We start from the raw sequence: 19,171 nt of genomic DNA, 5'->3' as shown, positions 1-19,171 counted from the left end.
CAAAACAAACATAAATACTCAAGATTATCACAGAAACATATCCTAAAACAACACTATAATGGAGTTATCAAACTCCCCCAAACTTACTCTTTGTTCGCCCTCGAACAAAGGACTCAAAACAAACCTAGACTCTAACAACAAAGACATCACTGGACAACACCCACAACATAAATTATACCAACAACAATACTTACGCCTCAAAATCATGAATGCTAATCATATAATTCTAAAAAATACCTACTCAATAGTTTATGCAATCCAGAATTTCAATCAAAACACTCCATCAACACACTTTAGTCTACTAACATTTTGGATTACCAAGTCATGATCATTAAATAAACGAATTTGAAATCAGTTATACTAGCCAAATTCTATCCAATCAGTCCATTCAAACCAAATAATTCCATAAGCTCACTTGCTATTCTCCACTAATATAAATCATGATATGCATAAGAATAATTAGGACTTGTATAAGCTTGTAATTATGACATAGGTAAAGGTAGATGAGAAAGTAATTTTTAAGCTCACTATACTATAAGCACATGACCAAAAATCACCGACTTTACTCCCATAGTAAATATAATTCCACAATCCCCTTTCTTGATTTTATTTAGAGATATATATATTTTTTTCAGATGATGACTACACTCCCCAAACATGATTCTTTTATATATTCATATTGGGACTGTAGTTTTTATTGATTTTTTTTCAATATATACTCTCTCTAATCTTTTGTACTTTTCATTTTCTAATCCCACTATATTCATAAATAAACTCCATTACACATCTACCTGCATAACTTTTTTTTCAATCATGTGCTCATAGAATATTAGGGACGGATATATAACTAAGTTCAAGTATTAGGCTTAAATAATGGCTTAGAACAAAGATACAATGTTAGGCTCAAAAGGGTTAACCAAAGGATCAATTAATTTCAGGTCAGCACGAAAAGCTCAAACGGTCCAAATGTAGCCTAAATCATATTCCTTAGCATATATGATATATTATTTCGCCTCAAATAACAAGTAAGCAAGTTCTAGAGTTGTAGAAAATAATGTCCACTTTCCATTCATCAATCCACCAACCAATTCAAGAAAGCATAATCAATATCAAAAACATCAATTTAAACAACATGACAAGATATTCAACAAATGTTGTTTAAACTAAAATGAACTAACAGAGTGTTCAATCAAGTACACAATTTTTTTTTTTCAGATTTCATTTTCTTTGGATTATACGCATAACATTCTCTTTGTTCTCATTGGCACTTGTTGTCAACCATCATTCATGTTGGTACTAAACACACACTAAAACAAAACTCTACACCAAACAACTAACACAACTAAACAAACAACACAAACAAAACGAACGGAAAAATAAGCTCCCTCCCCCAAACTTAAACTGAACAGGGTCCCCAATGTTTAAAATAAGTAAAGAAAGAAAACTTACCTAGTGCGAATCATGTCAAAAGGGTGGTGGATCGGGGAAAGGATGTCAAGTTGGTGGATAAGGAAAATAATGCCTGTCCTCCTCCTGATTTGACCACCGGCAAACCAACTCATTTTTTCTGTCTGCCTGACCTCGATGATAATCATGAAGCCGCCCCCCCCCCCCCCCCCAAATAATTATGAGTGTGTTGGTTTTGCCAGATGATATAATCCAATCTGGCCAATTGCCGATCCGGTGGAGCCTCAAGTGCCAAAAATGGAGGATAAGCTCCTCTTCCCTCCTCTTCAGCTGCCCTTGACTCTTCTGGTTGAGCATGGGCATGGACAGCTGCATCTCCTTCTTCTTCAACTCTCGCAGGCCGGGGCTGTGGTGCAGGTGGATCCAAAGATGGGGCATTGAATTTAAACACAAAAGCGCAAGAAATGGGCCCCATTGCCTTCCTATAAATATCACTAGGATAGTTAGGTACCTCCCACACCTCACATAAATCAGTAATCATCGATCCATTCCCCAAACCAGCAGTGGTGGTCATTCGACAGAAATCTCAGATAATAGTTCGGATAACTCTTCCAATATCTACAGAGATTCCCGTCATGATAGCATAGATAAGAAGAAACTGATCAGTTCCCACTTCTGATAAGTGAGTATTAGGCATAAGCCTCGTACTCACAAAGAGCGTCCAAGCCTTCGCCACCCTATTCATTTGAAATTGTCTGAAAGGCTTCGGTTGTCCATCTTGCATTACAAATGTAGCATCGACAACGCCTAATGTTTCAGCCACTTCAACCCAATCAGTCTCAGTATGATAAGCTAGTTGATAATATTCATTGTCCTCTTGTGACAACATCGGTAATGGATATAATGCATCAATATTATCAATGTGACACTCCACTAAAACCCCTCGCACAAAGACCTTTCTATTCACCGCGCCTGGGAAAGCATAAAATTCATAGACCATGGAACAATTGAACTTGGGCATTTTATGGTCTACAAAACAAAACTTTGCCAATTGCAATATTGAATTTCAGACTTAATTATGTGATAAGTTGCTTGGGGATAAGGTTCATCTTGATATTACATGCCTCGTTCTTGAATTACTTGATGCTAAGATAACCTTTGATAAAGATCAAAGGCATCATTACTAATAAAACGAGTAGGATCATATTCTTGAGGAGGTGCTGGTGGCAAGGCTGGTAGTGGTTGAGGCGGTTGGGTGTGGGAAGTGGAAGGGCAATTAGTATATTTAGTAGAAGCAGCGCTAGCAGGTTGTTTTTGTGGTCCCATAATCACACAATGCACCAAATATTACAACAAAAATTCGATGACACTTCCGTTGATTTATCTTATTTCCCCAACTGAATATCACCCCAATGATCCCAACTCAAAGAGCACAAAATATACTAAAAATGTATTCCACAATTCCAATTCAATCTCTTGTGATAGAAGTACTTCAATTAAAAACTTCAAGAACATTAAAAAGAAAAAAACTTACGTGCCTTTGAGTCTTTGATATTGCCCACTCTTCAATTGCTCTTCCAATCTTCAATATCACAAAGAGAACAAATTAGGGTTTGATTAAAAGAAAGAAAGAAAGAAATATGGATCTAGGAAGTGGTGGGTTTTGTTTTATGGTTGTGTTAAAAAGGAAAATGTAAAATTGAGAGAGATGGTTGTTTTAAGGAGATGAAAAAGTGAAAAGGGAGAGAGATTCTGCAAAAATATTGTGTGGGAAAGCAGAAAATTTCGAAATGAGGGGGTTGAGTGAAAAAAAAAACGATTTCAAACATGTTTTCCCCTTTCTGATGGAGGTGCGCCATGACCCACAACTATCAAGTTGCGACCTGCCTCAATTTTTTTTCAATTCTAGTTCGCAGGTGCTGCGACCCTCCACTATCAAGTCGCGGCTTGCCTATACCCTCCGACCTCTATTTACTCTCTGACTTGTCTTGGGGCCGCGACTTATAAGCTCAAGTCGCGGCCTGCCTCCTCCTATATTTTCCATGCTCTCTAACTTAGTTTAAAGCCGCGACTTACAAACTCAAGTCGCTACTTGACCTCCAGACTAATTGAAAAATGACCTTTTCATGAATTGCACGATTTTTACATACATTTTACTAAAAATAATAAATAAATCTTTACAAATTCAAAAAGAAATTAAATAAGATTGTTCAACTACTTAAGAAATAAAACAAAAAAAAACACAAAAAACTAAAATAATGTATAGGAATGCCTCCTACAGCGCTGTCGTTAACGTCATTTAGCCGGATGTTGAATACCCAATTCAAAAGGGTTCCAAAAGCATCACAGACTTGCATTTTTCCACCGGTCCTTCCAAATAGTGCTTTAATCTCTGACCATTCACTTTAAAGTGTCCCGTCTTCTCGCTATGAATCTGCACCACGCCATAAGGCAATGAAACAACAACTGTGAATGGACCTGACCATCTCGACTTTAATTTTCTGGAAAAATCTTCAATCGAGAATTAAATAATAACACCTTGTCTCCTGGTTGGAAATCCTATCTAATTATCCTTTTTTCATGAAATAATTTAGACTTTTCTTTATAAATATTTGAATTCTCATAGGCTTCATTTCGAAATTCATCGAGCTCATTAAAATCTAGAAGCCTATTCTGTCCTGCCATAAATAGATCAACATTAAGGTTTTTTACTGCCCAATAAGCTCGGTGCTAAAGTTACACCAGTAAATGACATGCCTTCCCAAACACCAGCCGATATGGTGACATAACAATCGATGTCTTGAAGGCTGTGCGATATGCCCACAATGAATCATCCATTTTTTTTGACCAATCATTCCTTGATGTATTTACAGTCTTCTCCAAAATACGTTTAATCTCCTGGTTTGACACTTCTACTTGACTATTAGCAAGTGGATGATAGAATAAGGCTTTTCGATGATGAAATCCATAACGAGCGCATAGAGCTGTGAATGACTTGTTACAGAAATGACTTCCTCTGTCACTAATAATTTCTCTTCGAGTACCGAACCGGGTAAGAATATTTTTATGAAGGAATATAAATATCTCTTTACCATCAAAAGTAGGAGTTGCTGCAGCTTCCATCCATTTAGAAACATAATCTACTCCCAACAAAATGTACTTGTTATTATAAGATGACGGAAAAGGTCCCATAAAATCTATTCCCCATACATCAAACAACTCAACTTCCAAAATTCTAGTCATCGACATTTGATCTCTTCTTGATATATTACCGGTCCGTTGGCAATGATCACAACTTTTAACAAAGGCATTAGCATCTTTAAATAACGTAGGCCAATAAAACCCACATTGCAAAACTTTTGCTATTGTCCTTGTTCCTCCAAATTGACAACAACAATGTAAAGTATGACAATGAGTAAGTATGGAAATAATCTCCTCTTTTGGGACACATCTTCTAATTACTTGATCAACACAATGATGAAAGAGAATACACTCATCCCAATAATAATCCTTGACTTTTGAATAGAAATTTTTGAGTTGTTGCCTTGACATAGGCACAACTTTAGCTACCAAATAATGACATAATCCGCAAACCAATGTAGCTTTTCTTCACTTTCAATGGAAAATAACTGTTCATCCGGAAAGTTTTCATCAATTTGTTCCTCTTTCTCATTATGCTATTCTACTATTTCCAATCTGGACAAATGATTCGCAACTGGATTTTCTGTCCCCTTTTTATCACGAATTTCCATATCAAACTCTTGCAATAATAGGACCCATCGAATCAAGCGGGGCTTGGCATCCTTCTTGGTCATAAGGTACTTAATAACAAAATGACATGTATAAAAAATCATCTTATTACCAATTAAATATGGCCTGAACTTGTTGAATGCAAAGACAATCATAAGTAATTCATTCTCAGTAGTTGCATAATTTAATTGAACATCATTCAAGGTTCTACTAGCATAATAAATCATTCGGAATACCTTGTCAACTCGATGTCCCAGAACCGCTCATAATACATAATCACTAGCATCACACATTAATTCAAAAGGAAGTTCCCAATTCAGTGATACAATAATCGGAGCAGACACCAATTTTTCCTTCAGCGTGTTAAACGCCCTTAAACAGTCAGCATCAAAGTAAAACACCACACCATTCATAAGTAGAGTAGATAAGGGCTTTGATTTTTTCAAAAAGTCCTTTATAAACCTCCTATAAAAGTCAGCATGGCCCAAAAAACTACGAACCCCCTTAACAGACACCGGTGGAGGTAAGTTTTCTATTGTCAATATCTTGGCCTTGTCTACCTCAATACCATGGCGTGAAATTTTGGGGCCCAAGACTATGCCTTCTGTCACCATAAAGTGACATTTCTCCTAGTTTAATATTAAATTTGACTCCTCTTATCTTTTCAAAACCCTTTCCAAATTAGCCAAACATCCAGCAAAAGAGGGCCCAAAGACTAAAAAGTCATCCATAAAGATCTCTAAACCTTTTTCCGCCATGTCTGAAAAGATAGACCTCATACATCTTTGAAAAGTTGTTGGAGCATTACATAACCCAAATGGCATTATCCAAAATGCAAATGTTCCATAAGGGCATGTGAAGGTAGTCTTTTCTTGATCCTCCGGTGCTATGGGAATCTGATGGTATCCTGAATACCCATCCAAGAAACAGTAATAAGGATGGCATGCCAATTTTTCTAACATCTGATCTACAAAAGACAAGGGGAAATGGTCTTTACTGTTGGCCTTATTTAGTTTATGGTAGTCAATACAAATTCTCCACCCCGTTACCGTACGAGTTGGAATTAGTTCATTATTATCATTCTTAACCACCGTCATGCCACCCTTCTTTGGAACTACCTTAACAGGAGTAACCTATGCACTGTCCGATATTGGGTAAATTACCTCTGCATCCAACCATTTAAGAATTTCTTTCCTTACCACCTCTTTCATTGAAGGATTGAGCCTCCTTTGAGCATTGATACTAGGCTTACTATCCTCCTCCATTAATATACGGTAAATCACCGTTGAAGGGCTTATACCCTTGATGTCTGCCATAGTCCACCTAATTGCTAGCTTGTCAGCCCTCAACACCCTAAGTAGCTTCTCTTCTTTAATTAGAGACAATGAAACTGAAATAATAACTGGGAGAGTATCATTCTTACCCAAATAAGCATACTTAAGATGATTCGGTAAAGTCTTTAACTCAAGAATTGGTGGCTTCTCTATAGATGGGAGAGGTCTCTAGGCACTTGCCCCAATTCCTCATATTTATTTTTATAAATTTGCCCCGATGCGTTCAGCCACTTAACATATTCACTGGCTTCAGTACCATCACACTTTTCAGGACTTGCAACCAAACTCAACTCAAGTGGATCCTCAATAGACTTGACACTTTTACCTTGTTCCTCCAATACAATAACACTAAAACAACTGTCACTAACTGAAGGATATTTCAAGGCTTTAAAAACATTAAAAACGACATCATCACCTTATACTCTGAGCCTTAACCACCCTTCTGGAAATCTATCAAAGCTTGCCCTGCGGCTAAAAATGGTCGTCCCAATATAATAGGCACGTCCTCATCTTCCTCCATATCTAATACAATGAAATCTGCTGGGAAAATGAACTTATCTACCTTTAATAAAGTGTCCTCTATAATACCTCGGGGTTGTGTTAATGAATCGTTAGTCAGTTGAAGAGTAACAGTAATGGGTCTAGCTTCCCCCAAACCAAGTCTTTTAAATACGGACAACGACATTAAATTAATGCTTGCACCCAGATCACAGAAAGCCCTCTCACAATGAAAGTTCCCAATGGTGCAAGGTATAGTGAAATTGCCCGAATCTTTTCACTATCGAGGAAGTTTCTTTTGAATAATTGCACTACACTCTTTAGTTAATGCCATGGTTTCATAATGCTCCACTTTTCTCTTATTAGACAATATCTCTTTCATAAACTTAACATAAAAACGCATTTGTTCTAGAGCCTTTACAAAAGGAATGTTAATGTGAAGTTTCTTAAATACCTTCATAAATTTGGAGAATTGTTTGTCATGATTGGCCTTTCAGAACCGTTGAGGATAAGGAATCTTTGGTGTAGGCTCGGTGTATTTCGGCTTCTCTCTCTTTGGAAGGTCTTCAGTAACCTCCTCTTGTGCTGGACTAATGACATGTTGATCCTCTGTCTTCTTTCCCTTGTCATCCACTATAGGTCCATCATACTTACTCCCACTCCTCAAAGTGACAGCTTGACATTGCTTTTTAGGATTTACCACTGTGGAGCTAGGCAAATTCCCTTGCTATTTACTAGAAATTAGTTTAGCCAATTGACCCATTTGTGTCTCCAAATTCCTGATTGAAGACCTTGTCTCTGTCATAAATTGATTTAATTGGTCTGGCTGAGTTGTTGGTGAGTTCATTGGAGGATGTGGTGGTGGATGAGATGGGCATGGGTTTGGGTCATAATAAGGCCTAGAATGTAGTCCATAAGTCAGTTGATGAGGTGATTGTTGAGGTGGATACTGTGGTTGTAAACCTCGGTTATTTTTCCAAGACAAGTTAGGGTGATTCTTCCACGCAGGAGTATATGAATTTGAGTAGGTATTGGGTGTAGGTCTTGAAAAGTTACCAATAACCTGTGCCTGTTCCCAAGGTATACTATTTACTTCTGCTGCTCGGGTATTGTTCATAAGAATGTGGTCCCCCACAATTCTCACAACTCATGACATTCTGTACTTGCATTGCTTGTGCGGCGATGTTATTTTGCTGCAATTGCATGGTGAGAGATGCCACTTGTGCAGTCAATAAAGCAATAGGATTGACCTCTAAGACTCCTGCCACCCTCTTATTCTCACACTCAGTAGGCCAATTGTGGTTATTCATGGCCATCTCTTCCAGTAGTTCATAAGCTTCATTGGCACTTTTTCTCATAAGTGCTCCTCCCGATGCTATATCAATAATTGTCCTTGTATTTCTCCCCAAACCATTGTAAAATGTATGCACTAGCAGCCACTTCTCTATTCCATGATGTGGGCACTTCCTTTGCAACTCTTTAAAGTGTTCCCACGCATCATATACCGATTCCCCATCCAGCTGATGGATGTTATTGATCTCTCCTCTATATCGGGCTGCTTCGCAGAAGGAAAATATTTACTAAGGAATTTCTGAGCCAAGTCTTCCCAAGTAACTATAGAGTTGGCTTGTAATGAATTCAACCAACTCTTAGCTCTTTCTCTTAACGAAAATGTGAATAATCTTAATCTGACAGCATCGTTACTCACCCCGTTCATTTTGAATGTCCCACACAACTCTAAAAAATTACTGATATGGAGATTTGGATCCTCGTTTGGTAATCCCCCAAATTGGACACAATTCTGTACCATTTGAATGATCGAGGGTTTTATCTCAAAATTATTTGCCTCTACAGTAGGAGAACAAATACTTGAATGTATCCCCGTAACACTAGGGAGTACATAGTTTCTCAAAGGTTGATTGGCTTTAGTTGCATTACCCATATTTGCATTTTTGTTCACACCGTTATTAGCATTCTTAGCCATGGTAAAATCCAACCTTTTTTTTATATTTCAGTTTCTTTTGCACGTTCTCTCAATTTCAAGATCTATCGGTATGAGTTCCTTTTGTCTACTCCCCCGCATATACCAATAATTCCTGAAATAAAATACAGCCTCGATCCAAATGATTATAAAATATAAAATCCAAATTAGAACAAAAAAGCAATTAATTTTGATATTGGATCTTAAGTCCCTGGCAACGATGCCAAAAAATTGATCGTGAAAATATGATACACAAGTATACGTAATCGATTCAAGTAATATAGATAGTAAATAAAGTATCGTTCCCACAAGGACTATCAACCAATTAATAATAAATGCTTTTAAATTTCTATTTGGCTGTCGAAAATAGAGTATTTTTAAACTAAAATTTAAAATTAAAATAAACTTTGCAAAAAATAAAGATTGAGTCAATAATTAAAAACCTAGGGTGTTAACTTCATCAACTTTTCATTCTATTAATTTTATTAATCAACACTAAATTTCTTTCTTCCTATTCTAATAGCAGGTTAACAAAAATCGATTCATATTCTTTTTCGAGATATAATATCTCAACCTATATGCAGGTTTTCTACATATCTGTGATAAACTTAAACATATAGCAGACATTAAGCATAGAAACCTAATTACTACACAAGCCATACAGGTACTTTCATCCAATATGTAACATCTGTCTGTATAAAAATAGCATATTCAATTCTCATCTTTCAAATTTTGAATCAAAATTATAAATCAAGCAAATATTGAGCATGTATTTACTAGTATTAAGCAAACATTATATAGATTAGAATAAAGAAGAAGAATCAATAGAACATCATAATAAGATTAAATAGAAATCCAAGTGACTACATTAAACCCTAGATAGAAGTATTTAGTTCATATCAGACATGACTAAAACAACAAAATAATTATTTATAAACATAAAATTCCAAGACTTGAAGAAGAAATAAAAAATATGAAAGTGTAGAAAAACTAGTCTCAGAATCAAATTTAATCTCTAAAATCGTAATTAAAATATGACCTTACCCTAAATAAAACATAAAGTCTGAATTTATACTAAAAAAACCATGATTTTTTTTCATAGGTTGGCCTTTCCTAGGTTGCGACCTATGTCATTTTTAAAGCAATTCGAAGTCTGGTCAGGTCTTTAGGCGTCGCGACCCTCTAAACCCCAATCACGGCCCGCGTGTAGATGCTCCACCTGGGTTCGCCTCTGACTTCCACTAGTGTCGCAGCTTATAAGAGCAAGTCACGACTCTAATTCCCTTCAGCAACCTTCATGCTCTGACTTGACTAGAGTCGCGGCCCTTAAGCCCATGTCGCGACTCTAATTCCATTATTTTCCAAATTTAGCCTTTCAACTGTAATGACCCACTAATCTAGACTCTTGGACCATTATAAAACCATACATACAAATTCTTACTAAAACATACATTTGCAAAAATACCATAATTTATTATAAACTTGTAGAAACAAAGGTTACTTTCATAAAAATAAGTAGGATATGGGTACCCATTGTCTTTAAAACAAAAATAACTTAAAGTGAAAAGAGTTACATAGAAAATGCGGAAAATACATATAAAACCATAAAAAAAAAAATGAGACTACATCCTCGAATCGAATAACGCTCGGCCCCTTGACTCCATTCACCATCGATACACATCCTCTAAGCGTCACGAATCTCACCGCCTCTAAAGCTATTTTCCTGCACATAAAACAGAAAGGAATGAGCCTAATGCCCAGCAAGGAAAATCTAACACATAGTCATAAACATAAGTTTCATAATAAACGTAAAGACATATCATAACACTTAATACATACACTTATTATAATGGCCATTATTACTTGGGGTCCCATAGACTAAACAAGCTTATGCCCATGAGATTAGTGGGGTCCTACTAGCTAAGTAGGCATATGCCCATAATCATTTTGGGGTCTTGTTAGTCAAATAGGGCATAAGCCCAAGCCTACAAACATACACATTTATAGCATATTCATAACATATCATATTTCATAACATATACATAAGATAACATAAGCAATACACATATAGATTCTATCCTATTTTCCTTACCAAAGTTACCGGGATATGTGGACTGAGTTGGGACTTTTTGGAACACTCCTAATAACCATTAAAAAGAGTGAGTCTAAAGAAGAAAAGAGATGAAATGAAAGGGATGGAAAGACTAAACCACTGAAAGTTACACTTACCAAAACTTATGTGCTCAAGAGCTTAGATTTCCTAACTAAAATAAAATGGGGTTAGGAGACTGAGTAGAAGATTAAGAGAAGGGAAAATAACTTAAAACAAATGAACTAGAGTTTTGGTTACCTCAAAGACTTGTAAGATCAAATTACACCACAACCGAAATATTATAGAACCTCACTTCCCAAAGTGTTTGATAAGCTTATGATGTTTAAGCTTATGATTTCCCGAACCAGGTGTTTACACTCTCACACTCACTTAGCACTAGCAGCTTCTGAACTTAGAGCAAAAGGTGAATAATGGCTGGGTACTAGGTCCTATTTATAGAGTTTGGGAATGAAAGTATCTTGATTTTACTTGAATAAAAATAATGGCTTTTTAGGTGAAAATCATTTGAATAATCGTTCAGCAGAGGCTGAAGACTCGTTCAAAAGATGCTGGACTTTTGAAGAAGTTTGAATGGCTAAAAGGAAAAGAATTCAAAAATTTTGAATTTATGCTGGAGGAGGCGATATATCGCCCCCTATAGGCGATATATCGCCTGGGCCAGTATGCCCGAGGCGACCGTGCATCGTCTCGTGTTTTCCGTATCTACGTGCTGCGATATATCGGCACATGCTGAATATTTAAACACGAAATTACACATTTTTAGCTAAGTTTGAATGGAGTAAATAGCCTTGACTAAGCCTTCAACGTATTCAAAGCTGCTGACTGACCCTATAACATTCAAACTTTACCCTTATTTAATTTAATCCTAAAAAATACTTAATCCTTAATTACCCATTCATAACATGTGCTTAAAATCCTATTGGTTGATATCTAAACCTTATAGTATAATAAATATAATCCTTAATTATCAGTCATATAATCAAACCTTAGGTTATACTTAATATTCTTAAACTATAGGTTAAACTTAGAAAATCTATAAGTACTACTATGAGTGTCCAAATAATTCCCGGTCTGAACCAAAAATCCACTGTTACAAAGATAATACTAAACATACTATAATACTACTAAACAATTAGCTAAGTAAAGTTCTTGGACTCTACATCAACATCCTTCCTTCATCATAAACTTATTACAACTCGTCCTTAGCGCCATTTTGAGCCAATCAACCACTGGAAGCTCCTTTTTTTCACCATTTCCTCTTCTTTTTTACATTTGTCTCATGATTCAATGCACCTACCTACAACAAACACAAAAACAAACATAAATACTCAAGATTACCACAAAAACACATCCTAAAACAACACTAAAATGGAGTTATCAAATATGTAACGAAAATTTTAATATATAGTATGAAAGCATCGATAGATGAAAGCGGGGGTAGCAAGAGGGGTCGAGAAGCTTTCTATGGTGCCAACATCGAGAAATAGCTAGCAAAGAAGAAGCTTACCCGTCTGCTTGTCGAGTTTAAGCCGAATACTAGTAAAGATGTACAGACTTACAAATAACTCTATGGTGCTACATGTGGGAGAAACCATATCCCTTATAGTCACGTGTTGGCAAGATGTGGCCCTGAGTGATATCCAGGTCATTTGTTAGAGATTATTGGTGAGTATCTAACATTAATTAAAATAAATACTAATGAGATCCTAATATAATTTTTATAAATTTTAAACTTTTATTGTAGGACAAATTTATTTATCCATTGGACGATCCCATCATTATCGATAGTCACGTGTTGGCAAGATGTGGCCCATGCTCCACACACGTCACTCAGGCCCCGTGGCCCTGCCTCTAGTGTGCGCCAGCCTGAGCCTTTGCACACTCGCAACTCTGCGTGCCTGCAGCCATCCCACGCCTTTCCACCATGTGATTCCCCAGCCACCTGCGCCGCCCTTGCCGAGCCCTTGGCTCACCATGCCGCCGACCCTAACCCTAGGTGTAAAACATCCTAATCTAATACTTTGTAAAACATTTGCATACTCATTAATTTATAGGGGAAAAAGCCACTTATTGTAAAATCCCAGTTGGGCCTTGCTAAAACATGCAAGTTGGGCCCAATAGTTCAAAAAGAAAAATAATAGTTTTCATGCAAAGTTCTTAAAACTAACCAAAGTTCAAGTCCCACTGATAAGTTTAGAATGTCAAAATAAGCATAACATTATTTTTAAAAAATGGCGTTTTAACTGATCGTTTCTCGTCCATAGGATGCCCCCACGCCATACACACCATGACGATAGAACTCCCCACATCACCACGCATGCCATGGCGAAACCTATTTGCTACCTAGAAGGGAAAGTAAGAGGGTGAGCTAAAAGCCCAGTAAGGAAGTACAAATATCACATAAGTAAAACACAACAAAATATATTTATATTCATACATCGTCATACTTCATAGCATAATTATCGTAAACATAAACATAATCATCACAACATTGGCATCATATACAAAGTCATCATCATTATAACACCATAACATAAACATCATATCTTTGTGAACATGGCTCGCTAACTTGTCCATGTCACCTCTTGAGGTAAACAGGATCTCTGGTCCTTGAATAACCTCGGCGCGTCTGCCCTAGGAGTTACATCTTCTTATCCTTAGTAACTCGGGTTACATCTTCACATCCTTAGTAACCTCTTTTTGTTGAGTCGCGTTCATCACGCTAACAACTATTTCATATCATACAACATTCAATGACTTACAATCCAGTCATATCAACATACATTAGAAATTTACTATTCATATCGCAAAATATCATCATACATAACATTTTTATTCATACAATGCAATCTTACCATTCATAGCATAAACAAAAAAAACTTCTATCTAACTTCCTTACCTCAGGTCCAAGCAAAACAAAAATGACAACTTCACAACGAGCCTATACCATAACCAAATAACATTCTTTAGCATCACATAAAACTCTATTTTGCCCACTCATATAACCCATGTGTGTATGGGCCATCCACACTGTTAGGAACGAGTTTCCTAATACGCAGCGGAATGGTGGTGTGGTTGGCCCAGTGTACAACAAAAATTTTGTAACATATTTAAACTACCTTTAAATATGCGGATCCATTAATATACATACATTAATCATAAGCAAGATAATAATAGAAATCATACCTCTTGAAGCCTATCAAGTGCCCTTGCTATCTTTTCGTATTTAGAACGATCTTCCTATCCAAGCCGCTCCCACGTACTCACACCAAGATCTTCTAAAGCGTTCTCTACACCTCAAGAAATGTGTGGGCACTTAGAGAATGAAGGATAGTTTATTTGTGATTCTACTTGATGTACTCAACTCATGAGATCAAGAGAATAGGTGTGAGAATTGATTCTTTATTTTCAGGGAGAGAAAACTATCGTTCTATTTTTCACAGAGCGAATCTTCAGAGTTGTCTCACTCACTTTTCTCTTATCTTTTCTTAATAATTTTCTGATCAGTCATATTTAAAAGAAAATATTCAAATTTTAAAAAATAAATCTGTAACAATTTTACAATTTACTTTTTAATTAATTAATTATTCTATTAATGAAAAAATCCAAAAACCAATTTTTGAATTATCCATTAATTAATTAATTAAATAAATAAAATTGAAAATCTCATCCCTGAAAAATGCTGACCCTACACGCCACACACAGTCCTGGATTGTGTGTGAACGTGTAGCTTCCTAATTTCTAGGGATATTGGTTTTTCAAGTTTTATTTAATTATTTATTCAAATTACTTTATCAGATAACATCTAACAACCTGATAACTAATTCAAATTTGAATTCAAATTAATTATCTTTTTAATTAATTATCAAATATAATTAATTATTTGAATAAATATTAATCTTTTAAATTCAAATCCAATTTGAACTTATCAGATTATTATCTCCCACTCTAATAAAGCTATTTAATTAATTCTACCAAATAATTAAATCCAAAATTTTTGAAAATAAATATTTAATTTATTATAATTTCGAAAATTATAATTAATTAATTATTTAATTAAATTTCGATATTAATTTAATTATTTAATATAATTTCGAAAATTATACAATAATTAAATATTAATTAATTTTATTAACTACAACTAATTTGTATTTAATTAATTAATCACTATTATCATATAATTGCATATTTGGCCTGAAGAACAAATTTCTTCTTAAATATGTCTTTAAACTATTTTCCCTTCATATCAACTCTTACCTTGAACAGTGTTGATAGAGCCGCTATGGGGACCTATGGACCTATAATTCCAAGCTCCAATAAATTTGTGATTATTAATTAAACTCTTTAATTAAATAATCTTAATTTATTAATCTCATGATTATTCCACTATAAATATGAGACTGCATTCTTGTAATTATAGACATTTCATTTACTGAGTATTTTATAATCATAAAGTGTCCATTGATATAATCATTGCATACAACTTGACCCTCTAATAATGGTTCATAATTAATCGGGAATAAAATTATCGTTTTACCCTTTTAATTATCTCTTGTTTCCTTAAGTACCATTGACTCTACTAGTGAAGGTTATTTCATAACTAAATTATGAATTTGAGCTCAATAACCTTTCAGTCCCAAAAGTCAACCCTTAAGAGAACCATCATTCAATCTCTTGTGAGAAGGTATAGATTCTATATCTGTATACTATGTCCCCAGCCATCTATATTAATGAGTTCCCAAAACAAAAGTTTCTAGCCTGATCATTCTGACAGACCCTAACAAGTGAATCAAAGAACTCATATAATATAAACAGGAGTTCATAGTAACTTCAGGATTAAGATCTATTTGTATATGATCATCAGTTGATATATTTAATTAATACTTCGAAACGGTATTTAACTAAGTATTAACAAACATATCTAGTCCAGTTCTATATATTCTCTAATATATAAAGCACCTCCACTAAAGTGTCCTACCACACTAGTGATCCGGATCTAGATCATATGTATTCATAATACTAGTGGACCGTACTTGCAGTAATTAATCTAAAGATTCCATAACTTTATTTTACTGCGAACTATTCAAGTTCATTTATCTCAAACACAATCCTCTCGTACCAATACGTGTTTGAGATCACATATATGAACTTAGGAATTTTCCTGATATTTACATAATATTATCATAGAATAACATAGTCCATAAAATATATGCATAACAAATTCAATTTATTTATTTATTTCATAAAACAATGTCTACTACATTATGCTTTCAGGGCACATTTCCAACACACACATGGTGAAAACTACTCACAACAGACATAATTACACATAAAGTCATTAGAAGAATAATGAAATTTATACCTATATTACATGCATGGTCTTTCTATAAAAATCATATGGTTGCATAATAGACATATTTTTGAACGTAAAAGTGCATTTGCATGTGACATGCATACGTGAGAACGTTGTTATAAAATGACGTTAAAAAGGATAATTCATACGCGCTTATTTCTATCGTTTTAAAAATAATGAATTTGTAACATGCTTTGATTGGCATTATTTATCTTTTTAAAATTACTAAGTTGATTAAACCTCTTATGACATTATTTTATTTCATAAAATAATTTATTTAACCATTTAAAAAAATATAATAATTCCATTATTTACTTTTAAATTCCATAAAATAATAAGGACCAAGAATTATGTAAAAAAAAATACTTATAATTTAACATGTTTTCTTAAAACAGCCTTATAATCCAATTAACAAATTTACATACTTAATGTGAGAAAAAATACAATTTTTAGATGTGGAAAAATATATTTTTACTTGTATTATTTTTAAGATTAATTTTTAAATAGAATTTATTTATAAGTGATAATTCAATAACTATTTTAATAATATTTTAATAAACATTCAGCCACTATTTGATTCACTTAAAAATTTACAAGTAAATTAAATTCACCATTTTTCTTAATTAAAATAAAGAAAAATCATAACTATTAAAATAAACACTCATAGATATATTAAAAATACCACTTTTAATATTTTCATAGTTTAGGGCATTAATTTATTTCAATATACACATCAAATTTTATTTATTAAAAGTATAACCTCGCATTTTTTTTATCAAAATTCCAGCAACTAAATATATCCTCAAAATCACCATTTTTATTTTTAAAAACTCATATTTTGATAATATATATATAAACTGTAGGTAATTATTTGCACAAAAATATCATTTCAAGGCATCATAAAATCTCCCTTTTAACTTCTTAAAACATCAAAGCACGTGCAAAATTTATTTTAAGCATTCAAAAACATTTTTCTCATCATTTTGACACCTTTTATACACAAAAATCAGCAAGTACTATAAATCATGAAATTCATTATTTTCATCATATTTCACAAAATTCATACATATTTATTTAACAATATTCCAACACAAACCCTAGCATGTTTGTACACCTCTTTAATCATTTTAATATTACCTTTAGCATACAATAATTCATCAAACCACCTTAAAACATTCTTACAAATCATAAACAAATAATCACCTTTAACCTTGTCTTGATTATAATCTCTTGACATATTACTATTATGCAAGTATTCCAAGGAAGAACAAAACTAATATATATCCTTTTAAAATATTACAAACAACCTATCACATTTCTAAGATTTTTAATTGACATAAATACATAAAAAAATAGCAATCATCCTTAAACATCATCCTTAGCCCAAAATAATCAAATCTTTCATGTTATTTCAAAAATATTTCTCATCATTTTTAATAGATCACAATTTAAAACCTTTACCAACCCTTTTATAAACGACCTTTCTCTAACATACAATAATAACCATACAAACAAAACAACATGAAACATTAACCATCAACCAAATCTACAAGATCAACAAGGATACCAACAAGACAACATCCCCCCATCATCAACCCATATTGACCACAAACCCAAAACACCATGAATACCCAAGATAAAATGAAAATAATAGGGCTAAAGATCCATTACCTCTCTTGATTTGTGAAATCAAGAATACACAAGATGACCAATACTCAAACTATATCACCCTTGTTCAAGCCTAGGGTTTTCAAAAACCAACATGAGGAGAAGGAGAAAACCAACAATCAAACTCTAGTCAAGAATACAAGAATCAAAAGAAGAGCAATTAACAAACATAAACGTAAAGGGACATACCCTAGAATTGATTCCCTCTTCTCCTTCTTCTTCCTTTCTTTCTTCTTCTCCTTCTCTCTCTAGCTCACGCCTCTCTCTCTCTCTCTCTTCTTCTCTCTACTTTCGGCAGCCCAAGATCATAATGGCTCTCTTCCCTTTTTCCTTCCCTCTTTATTCTAATTTACTCATAATAGGCTAATAAAATAAAAGGGTAAGTTTCCTATTCCTAATTATTTACTCTTATTTCTTATTTAATTGATTTTTATTTTTAATTGGTATGGAATAAAGATGACAACATCTCACCCATTTTAACCAATATTCACCCAAATAAAATAGGAAAAGAATTTCCCCTTTCCCACTTAGGCTCACATGTCCAAGCTCTTGTTTCCCCTTTCTTTTATTATTATTTTTTCAAATAAAATAATTAAATCTAAATAAAAGGAAACTACAAGTGTGTAGAAAATTCTACACATGTGCACCATGCAACCATGAACATGTACACACTCAATAACTATGGTGGAGCACTACCTACCATGCACCTTAGTGCATTCAACCAAAACTCAATTACTCAAAATTTTAAAATAAATAAATAAATAACATTTAACAATTAAATTCACAAAATTCTACCAAACAATTATAACAATTAAATAAAATAAAACAAAAAAATTTAATAACTAAAAAAAATTTTGGTGCACTACACTAGGATACTACTCTTGGAGCCCAAACTAAAGATCCTATTTTTGTGTGAATAAATCTTTTATTTAATTAATTTTAAATTACTTGAATTTAAAATGATAACTATCTTATTTTATTTTTATTAGCAAAATAAATATCTTTTAGTTGATTAAGATTTAATCTTACGTTTAAATAATTATATGAATATGATTCTTTAATTATTT

At 33.8% G+C, this 19,171-nt stretch overlaps 1 long non-coding RNA gene across 1 annotated transcript; it reads right to left on the bottom strand.

Annotated features, from left to right (window-relative positions):
• Positions 1-12,117: 12,117 nt before the first annotated feature.
• LOC133789854 (uncharacterized) lies at positions 12,118-18,393 on the bottom strand. Its single transcript, XR_009873737.1, has 3 exons — positions 18,294-18,393; positions 18,108-18,177; positions 12,118-14,373 (listed from the first exon to the last, which is right to left on the bottom strand). It is a non-coding gene; the product is annotated as an uncharacterized LOC133789854 (long non-coding RNA).
• Positions 18,394-19,171: the final 778 nt, after the last annotated feature.

This window comes from Humulus lupulus, chromosome 7, assembly GCF_963169125.1.
Source record: "Humulus lupulus chromosome 7, drHumLupu1.1, whole genome shotgun sequence".
NCBI classification, from domain to species: Eukaryota; Viridiplantae; Streptophyta; class Magnoliopsida; order Rosales; family Cannabaceae; genus Humulus; species Humulus lupulus.
This window is presented reverse-complemented; position numbering and strand designations above follow the sequence as displayed.